This window comes from Natator depressus, chromosome 15 (assembly GCF_965152275.1).
Source record: "Natator depressus isolate rNatDep1 chromosome 15, rNatDep2.hap1, whole genome shotgun sequence".
In the NCBI taxonomy this organism is placed as follows: Eukaryota; Metazoa; Chordata; order Testudines; family Cheloniidae; genus Natator; species Natator depressus.
This window is the reverse complement of record NC_134248.1, coordinates 30,781,723-30,793,790: the sequence shown is the minus strand read 5'-3', so window position 1 is coordinate 30,793,790 and position 12,068 is coordinate 30,781,723. Positions and strand designations below refer to the sequence as shown.

At 51.5% G+C, this 12,068-nt stretch overlaps 1 protein-coding gene across 8 annotated transcripts in view; it reads left to right on the top strand.

Annotated features, from left to right (window-relative positions):
* Positions 1–3,981: 3,981 nt before the first annotated feature.
* TPST2 (tyrosylprotein sulfotransferase 2) overlaps positions 3,982–12,068 on the top strand; it is a 39,194-nt gene continuing 31,107 nt past the window's right edge. For 3 of the 8 annotated variants that reach the window (XM_074972572.1, XM_074972576.1, XM_074972579.1), the window contains exon 1: positions 3,982–4,096. The gene's annotated coding sequence lies outside the window, so the exon portion shown is untranslated. Of the gene's footprint in view, positions 4,106–6,325; positions 6,445–12,068 lie in introns of all 8 variants that reach the window. The other 5 variants (XM_074972574.1, XM_074972578.1, XM_074972573.1 and 2 more) reach the window with 3 other exon arrangements.

Below are 12,068 nucleotides of genomic sequence, written 5' to 3'. Positions count from 1 at the left end.
AACAAAAATTATGAAAGGTCTAGAAAACATGAGCTGTGAGGGAAAATTGAAAAAAACTGGGTTTGTTTAGTCTGGAGAAGAGAAGACCGAGAGGGGACATGGTAACAGTTTTCAAGTACATAAAAGGTTGTTACAAGGAGGAGAGAGAAAAATTGTTCTTCTTAACCGCTGAGGAGAGGACAAGAAGCAATGGGCTTAAAATGCAGCAAGGGTGGTTTAGGTTGGACATTAGGAAACACTAGGGAGGTGGGGGAATCTCCATCGTTGGAGATGTTTAAGAGCAGGTTAGACAAACATGTCAGGGATGGTCTAATACTGAGTCCTGCCATGAGTGCAGGGGACTGGACTAGATCACCTCTCAAGGTCCCTTCCAGTCCTACGATTCTATGAAATGAGCAAAATCCCCCATAAAAACCTGAGTGTTGTAGATGTTATTATAAGTGATAATGACAGTGCCGCCTGGCCTCTAGCGAGTGTTGTTTTTAATAGCAACAGGATTTCCTGTGCTTGCTAAAACAAACATGAAAGAATGGTTGGTCCAAAACCCTCCTCTCGGAATGGCAAGCGCTAAAGAGAGCTGCCTGGTGATATGCACCCTCTGAAAACGCTCACCAACTCAAGTCAAACTCGCTGTGCTGTGCTGAGCGGCTGATGGCAACAAGCTGTTATCACTCTGCAGCTCTCTGGTCATGGCCAAATGCTGCCTGGAACGTACAATGGGGTGAACTTTTCTGGATACCCCAACCTGATGTGAGTTTCTCCCTCTGTGCATCACCCATAGCTGTTCCCTTCCACTGCAGCAGCAAAAGCACACTTGGTGTTCGTAGCCGGATCCTCAGCTGGTGTAAATCAGCATAGCTGTATTGACCACAGTGGAGTTATGCCACTTCACACCAGCTGAGCTTCTGGCCCATAATCTGCAGTGCTGCAGTAACTGGCTGGGCTGATTTAGACTGAAAACGATAAATAATTAATGGTACCACTAATCATTAGAATCAGTCAGAAAGCATTCTGGTCTCCAAGGAGTTTTCTTCCTCTGCACTTTTTATTTCTTCTCCAAATGTTCCCCCCGCCTTCTGGTGCCCCATTTCCCCTTTTCTAGGGAGCAGCAGACTGTTCCGGTTCCTCTTTTCTGGTGTTTATTCTCTTCTTCACCTTCCTCCTTAACTCATGTTTAGCTGGGACCCATTCTCCTACCAATTCCCCATCCAGTGCCTGGGTCTCTCACTTGGGTTTCTTCTGCTCAGCCAATCTATTGTTTCTTTGAGGCTAAGCTCTCTCCACTCCACCACCCTCTTGCATTTCTTTGGCTTTTCTTCCAGCTTGGGTCCCTTGTGTTTCTGCTTCTCATTTCTGGGGCTAATTTCTGCCCTAGCTTCTGCCCAGTGGTGGCTGTGCAGGCTGCCAGAGCAGGATGTAGCCCTCCCTTTCCCTTGCTGCACAGCACCATGGGTTTGTGGCTACTGAGTCTGCTTTTCCAGCATCGCCTCCTCTCCCCTTTTGGTGCGTTTTGTGCAGTGACCTCTTCCTCTTCTCGCCGGAGAGCTTTGGAATCACTGCTTATCACACTTCAGAGCACTGAGTTAGCTCACTAATCCCAGGGGAGGTAGGTGAGTAGTATCACCCCCATTTTGTAGAGGAGGACTGAAACACCGGCACCAGTTGCGACTGGTTCGCAGTTACGTCGTGAGTCAGTGGCACAGCTGGGACTGTCACCATTTTCCCTTTTTTTCAGTTCCTAGGGGGCTTTGATCTCATCGGAGCCATACAGCGCTTTCCCCGCCTGTGCCCAAGCCCTCCCCAGCCGCTCACACGCTGCATGCCAGCCGCACAAGTCTGTTTTTCTGACAGGTAATTGCTGTTGCCCCTAGTGCCAGCAGAGCACTTAGAAGTTCGACACTTGGAAGCAGGTGGCAAAGAGTGAATTTCTCCCCATGACACAAAAGGGACAAGCTTGCAGATGGGGAAAGGAAACCCTGTTAAATCGCTGCACTTACGGTGTACGAAACCCACGGGAGAGCGACAATCCGCAGGGACGGTACTGATGGTACAGTATGCTCTGTACCTTTGGCAACCACCACTTGGACAAGGGGATTTAGTTATCAGATGTCATTCCTCTTCCCTTCTGACCGTACGTTCCAAAGGCAAGATTTAAACAGTTGCGGTCTGGGTGGTTTGATACCAACCGAGGGCAATACCTGAGGCAGTTTTTATGTTAAACTGACTTAACTGTCTAGTGTAGACCAGGCCTAAAACTCCACTAAATGACACGTGGCTACAAGCTTCACTGATTACGTCTCAACCCATTCAGCTCCGCAAGGTCCGTCCCCAGGATGAACGTGGTGTAGAATCCAACCTGCGATGGATTGTCTGACGTAGGCTAAGGGTACACTAGACAGCTTACCGTGGTGCAGCTGTATCTCTTTAAGTTTTCTCGTGGAGCCGCTTTAAGCCAACGGGAGAGAGCTCTCCCGTTGATTTAATTAATCCACCCCCATGAGCAGCGGTAGCTAGGTGGTCTGGACAGAGCACTGTCCACACCAGCACCTAGGTCAGCGTAACTTATGTCGCTCAGGGCGGTGGTTTATTCACACCCCGGAGCGATGTAAGTTATACCAGCGTCAGTGGGAGTGTAGTTCTAGCCAGAGACTCTTCTCTGGTTGTTCCAAGGCCCTGGTCAGGCATCTGGGACACTATGCAAGGCAGCGTGATGGATGCCACGATCTCGCTGTCTGTGGAATGCCTGCGCTTTGGGCAGCTCGAGGAGGCAGCCCTGTGCTAGCTCTGGTACAACCAGTGCGCTAAAGATAATGGGCTAGCTGCCCTGAGTACGATCCCGTCCAAGATGCTAGGCACATTCTTGGCGTAGCTCCCCCCTCCTGCTGCTCACCCAGCACAGCAGCACTCTCTCGCTAAGCGTCCTAGCTGGATCAGCGCCAGCCACGGGGCTGTGTATTCTCCAGCTGGATTCACCCCACCAGCAGCGGGGCTGTGTGGCACGGCCTGGGCCCACCCCCGAGGGGAAGGGGCACGCTGGCAGCACGGGGCCGGGTGGGCCATTGTGCGTCTGGCAACTGCTGGTTTGTAAACAGCGCCCGTGCATGGGCTGGGTGGAGCGGGGCCACCCTGCCATGACCCACTGCCCCTGGCCAGCCCCTTGCTCCGGTAACCAACCCCGCCTCCCCCCTGTGCCACGCTCCGTTGCCCTGTGGGGCTCAGAAAAGGTTAATTCGGCCCTGGGCACACCCCTTGCTATGGGCCCGCCGCAGGTAACCATTCGTTAACAGATACGGGGTCGGTATGTGGCTCTCAGGAGCAGGAGCCTGGTTCCTGGCTCTTGTGGAACCAGGAACATGCGCACCCCGTAAATGGCTTCAGCAGCGGACAGTAGCCCCAGAGAGGGCCTCAGGGCAGCCTCGGGCCAGGGCTTCTCTGCTCCGCTCTGGGCGGGAAGCGAAGACGGCCACTCGCTCCGGCGGCCGCGGCCGCGCTGCCCTGCTCGGGGCCCTGCAGCGGCGGGGGCGGCCGGGGGGCGGCGAGGCCAGCGCGGCACGGGCGAGAAGGGCCCCGGCACCACGGGGGTAGGTCAGGCCCCGGGGCTCTGCTCGGGCGGGGCGGACAGGAGAGAGCCGGCCGGCGGCCGGTAACGCGGCGGGGCGGGGGGGCGGAGCCGACACGCCCGTGCCAGGAGGGGCTGGGGGCAGGGCAGGCACGTGCCGGCCACTCGCGCGCACACACGCAGGCACACAGCTACACGCGTGTGCGCACACACCCCCCCCGTACTGCACGTGCCCACCTCCCTGCCCTGCGCGCGCACCCCCACACACGCGCGCGGCACACGGGCGTGACCACGCGCACCCCCCCCCACAGGTCGGTGCGCGCGCCCCCCCCCCCCGGCTCGCGGGTGCTGCGCGCGGGCACGCCCCGCCCCGCCCGGCGCGCGGACACGGCGGCGGCCCCGGGCGCAGCCCCCGCCCCTGCGGGCCCGGCGGAGGCGGCTGCCCCGGGGATCCCGGCCCCTCGTGCGTGTGACGTCGCCGCGTCTCGCGCTGCTCCGGGACGGCGGCTGGAGGCTCCGGGCGCGGCCGGGCTGGGGGTGAGTGAGGTAGGGGGAGCCCCCCCGGCCTGCGCCGCGCCCCTTCCCCTGCGCGGAGCCCCCCCCTGCGCCGCGCCCCTTCCCCTGCGCGCGTCCCTGCGCCCCCTGCCCTGCGCCGAGCCCCCCCCTGCGCCCCCTGCCCTGCGCCCCGTGCCGTCCGCGGAGCCCCCCCTGCGCCCCTTCCCCTGCGCCCCCTGCGCGGAGCGCCCCCCCGTCTGGAGCCCCCCTGCGCCCCTTCCCCTGCGCCCCCTGCCCTGCGCATCCCTGTCTCCGTGCGCTCCCTGCCCTGCGCGCAGCTCCTACGTGCCCCCCTCTGCGCTTCCTCTCCTAGGTCCGTTTCAGTCCTGCCCGGGCCGGGGCAGCCCCTCCGCCTCCCCCTTCTCCCCGCCCGGCCGCAGGGGAGATGCCCGGCGTGGGCTGTCCACGCTCCGCCGGCTGGCGCTGCCCCTTTGCTGCCCTGGCAGGGACCCTGCAGGCTACTGGGCTCGGGGTAGGGCCAGAGCCCTGCTGGCTCAGCCCCGGGGCTGGGTGGGTGCAGGTGTGGGTGTGGGGTAAGTGCTCCCCGTGCCTGGCAGTCACTCCTGGGCAGCACTGGTATGGCCCAGCATTAACACGCCCAGTTCATGTGCATGCAGATCCGCAGCACCCGGAATGAGGGCTGGGAATGGGGAATGCTGCACAGTTCCCCTAAATCTCCTGTGCCAGAGGCCCTCTCCCCCTCCTCCCCAAAGCCAGCTACGTTCAGGGTTTGTCTGAAGTGCACAGAATCAAGGGCGCTGGCCATGCAGGCTGAAGTGTCTACGTGCCTCCCTATTTCGGGGCTCTCAGACCGCGGGAGAGCATACATCATGCATGCGTTTTAATACTTCAGCACGGGGAGGGAGGATGAAGGGGAGAGCCTGATTGTGAATTCACTTGGTTTTGGCTTTGAGGGTTTAAATCCGTACTGTAACGTTGGTATTTTTTCTGACTGACAAATTGTGGCGTGCAGCAGTGTTCTCTTTGCTGCTTTTATTAACAGCTGATGCCTAAAGTGAGCGGAGGAAGGAGTGGCAAACGAGAGTAATGTAACCTCAAAATGTGACAACGCAGTTCCCATAATTCAGTTTTGGGCTATTGTCCAGTGTTTCTCCATTGCCTTCCTAGTAGCATATAGACTCTGTCTATAGTAGCAAATGTGGTAGCCGTAACCCAGAACTGCTGGTAGCAACAAGGGATACAGTAGTATAGACAAGCACAGGTGTTTTATCCATTGTCTGACCTGACTCTTATGTAATACTCCCTTCAATTTCGTTACAATAAAAAACATGGGCGTATGTGCTTCTCTTTGAAGCCCTAACGGTGTTCCAGTACAAAATGCTGATTTGAACAGGAGGCAAGAGGCCACTTAATCTTTTGATGTAAATGTATTTAAAAGTGCGAGTTGGTGGTGTGGTCACTTCTTTCTCAAATTAAGTTTGCAGCCCCAGCTTCACACATTCGCTGTGGGTCAGGTTGCAGACTGATGCATGGGCAAAGGAGCAGAAAATGACTGACTTATTTTTTTAGAACAGGATGATCTATATTGGTTTACCAGGTCTCAGACCAGAAATCAGCAGTCTGCCATTCTCTCCCCACCTTCTGCTTTCTCAAAAGAGACTGAGATACCTTACTGACTTAAGCTAAATTGGTATAAGCCAAGTTTAAATTCAGCGTGTCCACACAAGGGTTTGCTCTGGTATAATTAAAATATTTTTTAAAAAATTAGCTTAACCGGTGTAACTTGTAATATAGAGCCAGGCCCATACTCTCCAATCCTGCAAACATGCTTAACTTTACTTATCTGAGGTTTCAGAGTAGCAGCTGTGTTAGTCTGTATTTGCCAAAAAAAAAATAAAAAAAAAAAAAAAAAGGAGGACTTGTGGCACCTTAGAGACTAACCAGTGTATTTGAGCATAAGCTTTCATGAGCTACAGCTCACTTCATCGGATGCTCATGAAAGCTTATGCGCAAATACACTGGTTAGTCTCTGAGGTGCCACAAGGCCTCCTTTTCTTTTTACTTATCTCAGTAAAGACTGCCCATAGTGCAGTGAAAGCTCTTCCTCACTTCCATAGACACAGGGAACTCCCACGCCTCTTGGGATATGCTTCTAATATGGCAGGAACTGAGAAGCTGTAAGACCTGTGCCAAAAAGCCTCAGCTTTTCCTTTTCCTCCTAAGTCTGTGTTTTGGCTTGGTTTCCTTCAGTGTTCCTCCTGTACTGAAGCTTCCTGTTCTGAAGAGCAGCAGGTCATCTCTGCCTAGAACAAGACTGGGCAGGGAGACTGGAGTTGTCTGAAACTGACCAGCATCTCGGGAGACAGTAGGTAGATTCAGCCAGTGCTTTACTTGGGCTCTTATTTAAATCTCAGTTTTATACCAGGTGTCTTTGCTTCCCTAATGTCCTTGGCTGGGGTATTGACAGATACCCCCTCGTGAGTCTTTGAACCTGATTGCCAGGGCCTGGCTGGAAATCCAGTGATGGTATATTTCTGGAACATTTTACAGTCTGTGATCTAAGTGGGGCCTATTAGAATCTCTGCAGAGAGGCTGGAAATTCTTACCTTATGACTCTAGTGTGCAGAGTGAGAGAGCTGAAAACGTGGGGTGTTACACTCCAAATCACCCTTTCACTCTCCTGCCTCGGCGCATTGCCCTTTTCCACTGGGAAAAATCTCTTTGGTTTTGTGTTAGAAGCGTGTAAAGCATTCACCTTCTGATTTGCCCTCGTGTGATGGATATTGGCTTTCTAATTAACACTGCCTTGCAGTTTGCTTCTCCCATTCCCTCCACCCGCACACATGTGTCTGTGTGGACACTTCCCTCCTTTCTTGGTGGCTTTGCCACTTCAGAGAGGAGAGTGCTTGTGTACAAGCAGGCATGTTAATAGCTGCGGACTGGCAGATAGGAGTCTAAAGGGCACCTTCGCCAATAACTCAGTCTCTGGTGCCCTTTGCTATACAGTTCAGCTAACTAACAAGCATAGCCAATTAATGAATATAGCCTGCTGCTGCTGCAAATGGGGAGGGGTGATTGGCTGGCTCTCTAGGACTTGGCAGTGAACATACGTACCTGTAGTGGGGTAGGAGGGTTCCTAGAACGTGTGTGATGTGGTAGCCCAACCAAAACTGCCTTGAATAACTCAGGATTTTATGTAGAAAGATACTTAGTTTTGCAATTGGTGACCTGCCGGTAACCCTCAAACTTCTGTTCAGTGAAGGTGGGATGGTGGTTTCTGAATCCCCGAAAGGTGAAGGAGTAACTCCCTTTCCCTTGTTGGAGGCAGGTTAATTCACATGCTGCTTTTTTCAGAGTATCAGTGCAACTTCTGACAGTGACTGTTCTAACTCTCTGCTCAAGAGGGACAGGGAGATGAAGTTGGACAACAGAAATTTGACTTGGCGGAAGTGCCTGGCCCATCTTTATCATCCTAAATCTGCAGGTACAGACCACATACCCACACTTGGAAAAATGGTTCTCTGTGTACTGAGCAGAGCAGCCCAAAGATGGCCCGGGTTTAAAAGACTGGATCTAGCAGATCTGTGGGACATCAGCTAACTCTCTCTCTCTCTCCTAGTACGAGTTTAAGAAGCTTCATGCTGAGAAGCTTTCTCTAGGTTTGGGCTGCGCTCAGTGCTATGGCCCATACTGAGTTGCTCCTGCGGAACAAAGCTTCTCAAATATTTGGGCTTTGTTTTTCCTCCTGCAGTGGAGGAATGCTCTGTTGTCTCTATTTCCCTCTTTCACACACAGACTGTTGACACAGGGCAGCTTGTGTGCTGTGCCTTCGCATGACTCAACAGTGAACATCTGAGAGGTGTTTTAACACTGAACATGCTGCTTCCCCCTCTGTTTGGAGCTCTTTCACCACCCCCAGCCACTTCCTCCCTAAACCTCTCACTAAAACTGTGCCTGCATCTGATGCTCACTCTCTGTTTGGGCAGCATCTTGCAATGCTGTGTAGTAAGGAGGTAAGATACAAATTAAATATCTTCCCTCCACAACTTCAAGTTCCTGGTGCGTGTGGCCAGAATTACAGCCCTTCTGTGGCACATTCCCAGCTCTTTTCTCTGCTGATTGCCTGTTGGTCACGGGGAATATTCAGGCCTATGGGCCTGCACTTTGTCACAACAGTCCCCTGTTGCTGTAGTCACTTTCCTGTCTAGTCTCTAAAAGCTGCTTCACAATTTGAGTTCCCTCTTCTTTTCTCCACTCTAAGCCGGTCACACATACTTTGTGCCATTTACTAGATTTACCCCTCCCCTTCACACAACGGAGTTTTGAAACTTGTCAGAAGGGGTTTCGCACGAGAGTGGTGACTAGAATCATGTGGAAAGTTGAGAAAGACTTCTGATACCCTTTTACCAAATTCAAAAACAAATTTGTGGTCACTTTTCTGTGACTGATGCAGCAGTCTAGGTTAACTCATATGAATTCTCGCCCAGACTAAATGGTCCATGAAAAGCCAGCTTTGACTAGCATCTTTTGAATATAATTTGCATTCCTGTGGCTAGCTACATCTGTCATCCAACAAGGGAACAGAAATAATACCATATAGCCTGTGAAGGGGACCAACGTGGCCCTAGTTGTGAAGTTCAGATATTGAATATTTGCAACAATCTGCTTGTGACCCATTCATATAGGAAAACAAGTGCCATGCACATTTGGGAGTGACTTCCCAGATAACTAAATACTTAGGAGAATTTCACACTCTGCTCATGAACATTTTTTAAATGGAGGTGAAATTCAGTTAACAAATGTGGTGGTCTGAATAATCCGTTCAGCCTGGATACTGCCAATGGCTGAACTGTTTTAAAGAGAAAATATTTAAATATTATAGTTTAGAATTTTTACTCTCTGTCACTTCTGATGCCCGGTAAGCTGCTGCCATTACCCCGGCACTAAGGGGTTTTTATATGCCATTGCGAGGAAGAATCTGATAAAATGCACTATCAGAGGGAACGGCTGGTAACTGCTCTTTGGCCCCTGAATCTTTTTGGGTGATTTTAGCACTAGTGTCATAGTCCTGTGGACTGGTACTGCCAGGGGGTGATCTGGGGGAATTAGAAAAGGGCTGCAGCTTTCATTGTATTGTCTGCAAAATGTTTTTTTTTTTTTTTAAAGTCTGTTCAGGGCCAATGTATGTAGAACAAGTAGCCCTCCTGCATGATTGGTAACTGTGTTATTTTTGCCATGCTGATGGTAAAGGGTGGGAAGAGCTATTATCCATTCCTGGGCTGACAGCTTCTTCAATAATCTCTTTTGCTGCACTGGCAAAGCCCAGATGGCCTTTGGAGCAGGTGTGAGGCAAGTAGTCAGGGGGAACTTAGTTCCTGCTTGTTGCCCCATTGATGCATTTCTCCATCTTTGCTCACTTCACTTCTAAAGGGCTCAAGTCTCTACCAAGGAGCAAGGATTAATCCAAGAGCAGAGAGAAATGATCAGCTCTGTAAAGCAGTGGTTGCTCTTGCCCTCCTCCCATTTGGAAGGTAACCTGCTTCTCTCTAATGAATGGAGGAGGCTATTCCTGCCTTATCCACCCTTTACAAGGTGGTGGCCCTGTGTCAGGCCATGCGTTGCTGAAGAAGGACTTGTGCTGTGGGGACAGAGTTTTTCAGTTTTTTGTACAGAGCTGGACACATGCTCTTGGCTCAACAATTTACGGCCCGGACTCTCTGGAAGTGCCTGGGGTAACTCCCAAGCTTGTGACAGGTCCTTTGTTCCCTTCTGTGTTCTCCAGCCCTCCAGGTGCAATGGCTGCATTTCCCCACGGAAGTGGAGTTGAGGAGAGCTGAGTTCTGCTCCTCTTCTCTTTGAATTCCTCGGGGACCCAGTTTACTTGCGACCCATCCCCTCAGGCCCAGTGTCTAAGCGAGTGGATTCTCTTTAAGAGCCCGCTCGCTGGCTTGGTTTGAGGGCACTGAAAGGCAGAGTAACTGTCTGATTCTGCAGCTGTGACTGAGTCCACAGAGCTCCTTTGGCACCACCCTCACCAAGACTCGGACTGCGGGTCTTTCCATATCCAGAAACTCGTGATTGCGTTTTAATTCTTAAAAATCCCATTGGCAGGAGCCAGGTCCAGGCGGGCCAGGCCGGAGACTAAAGTTCAGCAGAGTCCACGTGGGAAGTTGTGGAAGGGTCAAAACAGAACACGTGCCCTTGCTCTATAGACGCGGTGCTAGGGCTGGATTTCACGGAGCGCTCCTAAGATGAAGTCTGAACCTCAGGGCACCTGAGCTCCTCTTTGCTTGAGGTCCCATCTCCTTTTAAGTGTTGCCTATGTTTGTTTTGTGCCTCTCAGCTTCAGTATGTTTTTTGCCTCTCTCTCCCTCCCTCCCTGTAGCAAAGTGGGATTGTAACATCTTGAGGAACCCCGAGGTGGTAGTTCTGGTGTGAAAACAAAACCCGCACCAGCATGCCGAGACTTAACACCCGAGGCAGCTTTAGTGACAGCAATTGTAGTGAAGGGGGCAGGGATGGGCGGGGAACAGGATGTGGAGTTTTGCCACCTCCAGGTTCATCAAGAGACACTGATTGCTATCTGACAGGGGCTGTCTTCCTGTGTGTTCCTGCCGCACTGTTTCCTTTCAGGTCCCGGAACATATCTCTTGCTTGCATCTGAGTCGCTTCCTCTGCCATTATCGTTTTATGCTGTAAACCATTTGCGGAGTAAACTTGGTATGAGACTGCACACCCAGCAGCTGCCTTACTGAGTGCGTAGGTGTTCGCATCATGCTAGCGGCTGTCCTTGTCACCACCTTTGCTGGCATTTTCGGGGGAGATGCCCAGATTGAACTCCTGGGAACACAGGGCTTGAGATACTTCGGTGAGGAAGGTGTTGTGCAGCTTGCCTTGCTGCTGCCCATGCTGCACCTGACTGTCGGTTTAAAGCCTTGAACTGGGTGTTGTGTTTTAAGGAACAGGTGAGGCTAGAATAGCTTAGAATCATAGAATCATAGAATATCAGGGTTGGAAGGGACCTCAGGAGGTCATCTAGTCCAACCCCCTGCTCAGAGCAGGACTGATCCCCGACTAAATCATCCCAGCCAGGGCTTGTTATGGACATGCTCAGTCTCTACAAAGTAGATGCAGGATTACGTGAAACATGAGGAAATCCAATAAATATCCAGAACTTTTTTTTTAGAGAAAGAAAATAAGCACTCAGCAGGCCGTTTTATTTGGCACTGCACAGATGAATCTTCAAATGGGCCCATTATTCCTTTAGGAAGCTTGTTGTCCGCATTCAGGGCTTAATAGAATGTCTATTTGTGCACGGTCCCTATTTATTTTTTACTTTAGGTTTTATAAGCCTTGAAATATAGGTAATTACCAACAATGCAGGGCCTTTCCACGGAGCCGGCTCTTCCCTGCTCTGCATGTTTTGGCACCAGGAAAGCTTGCAAAATTGCACTCTGCACTTCTTTTAAACACCTGCCTTTGTTTAATGGTCTACCAGTTTGGAAACTCGCCTCCTCGAAGCCAAAAGAAGCAGAGTTCATCTTGATTGCCAATTCTAGCACTTCTGTGCCAACCCTAACCTGTGCTTGCATAATGTGGAGTGGTTTACAGAAACTAGAGTTTTGTTGTATGATAAAGAGGGATAATAGCGCAGAGGTGAGGCTACATCTCCCTAGCCCTGGATTATGTAGAAGTGTATCCCTTCTCTGTGTGTATCCTTTGATCAGCTTGCTCCTTGTCCCAGGCTCTTACAACATGAATGACTGATAACAAAAGAAGATTCTGCTGCATTAAGCATTTGTGCCTAGCCCTGGGGTGCTAAAAACAAGCAGCTGGTTTCCAGGTTGTGTTCATGGCCAAGTGAGTTCAAAGCAAAACCTGAGAACCCACAAGTTGTTGTAGCACTGAGACATTTCTCAGTGGGGAGATAATTGCCAGCAATTTGGTTCAGATTTGGGTCCAGGAGAGTTACAGACCAATAACAACAACACTG